Source organism: Rhea americana, unplaced genomic scaffold, assembly GCF_003343005.1.
Source record: "Rhea americana isolate MKP2758 unplaced genomic scaffold, rheAme1 scaffold_79, whole genome shotgun sequence".
NCBI lineage: Eukaryota > Metazoa > Chordata > Aves > Rheiformes > Rheidae > Rhea > Rhea americana.
Genome location: NW_028186967.1, coordinates 3148883 through 3153378, shown reverse-complemented (window position 1 = coordinate 3153378; position 4496 = coordinate 3148883). Strand labels below are relative to the sequence as shown.

At 43.3% G+C, this 4496-nt stretch overlaps 1 protein-coding gene across 1 annotated transcript in view; it reads right to left on the bottom strand.

Annotated features, from left to right (window-relative positions):
- Positions 1 to 4496, bottom strand: part of CHST11 (carbohydrate sulfotransferase 11) — a 179812-nt gene that overhangs the window by 174308 nt on the left and 1008 nt on the right. The gene's annotated exons all lie outside the window — the stretch shown is intronic.

Below are 4496 nucleotides of genomic sequence, written 5' to 3'. Positions count from 1 at the left end.
AAAAAAAAAAGAAAAAAAAGAGAGAGAGAGAGAAACTCTGATCACATTTTATTTTTGTATCTCCAGAAGAAAAATTAGTTTTGAGCTAAATCATGACAATTTTACATCTGTGAATATAGAGCATTAATGTTATGAAAATCAGCACGCACTTCCCAGATATTTATTAATATAGGGGAGCACATTAAAAATTTATAAGAAAAATCTACCATGTGGAAACGGTAACTGTGAAGTAAAACATTCTGACAATTTAAAATCTAATAGAAAGTTACTGCAGGCATCGCCAGGTCATTTTTGCTTGAATACATTCAGAAATAACAGAGTGTATTTTATTTCTTACAGTCAACTATTGGTTGCTGCAAGMAGCTAGTCATACCCGCTGATACAGAAAAAGTTGCCCTTCTAACAAGTTTAATATTCACTAACCAGGACTTTCATAATATACAAAGAGCAGTTTAACTCTTAGTTTAGAGCATTCTCAGACTACCATTACCTTCGAGAAYGGGGACTGGAGCTTGGCAAGTTTGCTCACAGTGATCAAGCAGGGCATGGAAATCAATGAAAAGCTTACAGGGACAGGGACGAAGGATTACAGCAAAGCCCTCTCACAAATCTGGTGGCTGTCAAGTTAACTCCATTTCTCAGTATCCCAAATAGAAAAATTTTAAATCAATATATGAGGTCTGTCRAAGGAATGCTACTCGAGCACAGCTTTGCAAATCTCATTCCCCTTCACAAGCAGGGAAGCAAGCATGGATCGTGACCAAGATGGGAAGCTACGGCATTGATTTTAGAACCGAATCTTCCGTCAAAACCAATAGCGAGTTTGTCTTCAGACTTCAAGAAGAGAACAAAGTGGTCTGAGCTGTTCTGACACTCAAGCCTTCTCAAGATGTCACCTTCTGCAAGGAACAAGCAGCTATCAGTTGCATGATACTGCATGCATAGCAGAAGATCACAGACAGGAGGCCCGTCTGAGGCTCTAACCTTTGTTAGCATCAATAGCAGAACAGTGAAAGAACAATCCACACAGACAGGGAGATGAAAAATTGAGCAAAAACATTAAAGTCTGCAGTGAAGAAAACAGATTTAGAACAATTTAGTTCCATAAATTGGTTTCAGGTAAAACAAAGATAATATTAACAATTCTACCTTTATGTGAGATCTTTCATCTTCACAGATGCCCAACATCTTGCATATCCCTGGCCCCAGCCTAGCAGGGCAGCTCCTGCATACAGTTACTGACACACAGTCCCACTCATTGCCGCTGGGRTGACTACAGAGAAAAGCAAATATGTCTGAAAGTATAGGCAGGCTAAGTAAGTGCACTGATTTCACATGAAAGGCACTAGATACAACTACGATGGGCTGTCATAAAACCCTGCCACTGACCCACTGAACACAAATCCAGCAGCAAGTGCAACCTAGTTTTTGCCACACTGTCCTGCGGGCAATACACAGCACATGAGTAAAACAAGGAAATACTCRGAAAAAAATCCCAGGGAAACATCTATTCAGCTATAATAAATACTGCAGAGCAAGTGAGTTTGCCTGTTTTCTCTTTACAAAAGAGGTTAGACAGGCAATAGGAAGTCACACAAGTCCCCACAGCCACTTCCTCCCTCAGGGGCAGATGGTGACCTGGCTTGCCCCAAACAGGCTGCAAAGTCTAGGGCCATTCCCAGAATTTCTCTACAGTGTCCCTAAGCAGTGGAGAGCCACGCTGCTCGACTTCCCCTGCCGGCAACTTGTCAGGCAACTCTCACAGGAGATCTCTGCCAAAGTAAATACAATGCAAGGAAGCATTAACCAGACAGCACGCTTACCAGCGGCCTCCCAACAAAGAAAGAGTACAGAGCCCAAAGTATAAAGCACCTGGTCCCTGCAAGATGCTGATATTTGAGTTACAACACAGCTACAGCTTTATTAAACCGTGCCGCTTTTTCCTCCACATTTATTTATCCCAAAGGAACAATCTGCTGGCAAGAWTCTGTTTTTTAGTGTTTCTAACAAGCAATCCAATTCAGACTTTACAAAATGGCAAGTGCCCACCTAACAGATGAAGAACTGTTTTGTCCCTKAAGGGGTTTGGACTCATCCTTCAATTGCCTTCTAGCCTCTTCCACCTTTTCTGTATCACACCTAAAATTGCTTAGAAAGCTCTATGGGCAGAGAACAAGTCTTCTAAAAATCACCACAGGCAGAACCAGCTGGAAAACAGGTGGTAGAGGGGGTGAAGAAACTGCTAAATTTTGAATGAAGAGCTGACATGTCTTGCAGGGAACAGAAAACCTTATTCTCCATCCAAAAGGCCTGGATGGAAATTCTCCCACTAGTTGCRATTGCAAGGCGCCCTGCCTCATAGGGTACTGTAAACTCCTAACAATATTGACAAGCCAGAGTGCAAGAAAATCACTGTTCCTTCCTGYAGCCTTCCTAAAACACATACTCTAGAGCAGATCCACTAAACTTCAACACTCCACAACACAAGGAGAACCAGTGAAAATTTTGAAAGCTCTTAATACCTGCAGTGTTCCCCCCACCTCACCCCCGCAGCCATGCATTCTGCCCGCACGCGGCTCCAAGGAATTTGGACCTACATGGAGAACGATTACCAGACTGAAGGTATTTATTGTCACTCAAAATGGTCTGCTACCTGACATACACCATGGGTGATCAAGTTTGCTATCTTTCCCTCTCCCGCCCCTCCAAGGTCTCCACATCAGTCTACCATTTGCATAACCACAAAGACTGGAACACATATAATCAGGTAATAGATACCCGGTGACATTGGCTGCTTGAGCTTCACAAACTGCATGTAAATTGGATGATTGCACTATGCATATTTCTAGATTAGAGCTTTGACAGATTTCTAGCAGTTTCCATTACAGAAATAGCCCATAACAGATTCTGCTTTCTTTTTTTCATGATCGAAAAAGTGCTTTAGAGACAGGTTCTGACTGCATTTCTTTCCAGATCTACTTTACTTGCACTAACAACCTAAATATGTGTCAAAAGAAAAATGGGTCTAGATTATCCTGCCAGTGATTTCACAGTATCACAGCCTCTTAAGCATTTATGGTAAATCCTTTTGATTGTATTGAAATCTCAACCTATTTATAGTTTCACAATAGCATGAATATAAAGCAATAATTCTCAGTAGTTAGCTACTGAGCATATTGAGAATTCTTTGATGATGATTTTATATGTTTAAAAATTCAAGTAAAATATTAAGTTTAATCTGTCACCTACTAAATGCTGGGATTGTGTTCCAGCAGTATAATTCATCTGAAACAGGAGGAAAAGAACAACTCTTGGCCAAATGTTCTGAAAATGCATGCAAACTACATTGCTGTAAGATATAACCAGTGAGAAAAGTTGTATTTTTTATTGAATTGGTTGCTTGTAACAGTTTCACAGAGCACCTAGAAGACCTGGGGAAGGCTTTATTTAGCGGCTTCAAAGGGCTGAGCACTCCTTATGAACCTAGTGAGCATGAAAAACACTCAGCATGAAAGAAAAACTGCTAATTTCTGCAAGAAATTGGCAGGTATTAGCACAGATGGGTACTAGAAGAGAGCAGATTCATCAAGCAAATGGTATCAACTTTGAGGAGCAGATAGCTGACAGAGAAACACCAAACAGGATTTCATCTTACCACAGAAGAGTAAATCTACCAAATCCTAATGATATTAGTGTATAAGATAAAGGCTTGGTAACTCCAAAAACTTTAAGGGAGGTCGGTTTTAACCAACTAGAGTTTGGTGGCTACATGAGACAGGGAAGAAAAGACAGTCAAGCTGAATACGTTTCCTATTTAACTGGAATTCAGTTGTCTGCCACCACTGTGCCCATGACCATGGCACTCAAGAGCTGGCAAGAGCAATTTACGGGTACCGCTCGAAAGACTTGCATACCCAGGAGTCTGGTCACCCTCTTTGCCCCCTGCCACAGCTGGTCTACAAAGATTATTACTCCCTCTTACAAAAGCTGGCTCTCTGCTTTGCTATCAGATTCCTTTAATGAGGCACCGTAATTTTAATTTMAACCTCATTTATCAGAAAGAAGGTGAAGGAAAGACAAGGGAAAGTACGGGGGGAGACAGACAGAAGGATCAACACTCTCTTTCCCCCCCCCCCCCTTTTTTTTTTTTTGCCAGGCTCGGTAAGATTTGCGGTGCAGCTGGAGGAAGAAGCCCCACTGCAGCCGCCCGGGCGCGCAGCGGCCCCAGCGTGCGGCTCCCACGGCGCGACCCCGCTCCCTCGCGGAGCGGCGCAAGCCGGCCGCCACCTCCCGAGCGAGCTTCGGGGGAGCCCAGATCAGCTACCCCCCCAAAACAGCCTCAGCAACCCCCCTACACGGGCGAGCTGAAGCACGCAGCGAGAGCCCGGGGAGGGACGGGAAGGAGCAGCGGGGTCCCGGCAGTGCTCCGCCGCCGCTGCCAGCATCGCGGGAAACATTTGCGGGAGCTTCGTGTTTTTTTTTGTTTTTTTTTTTTT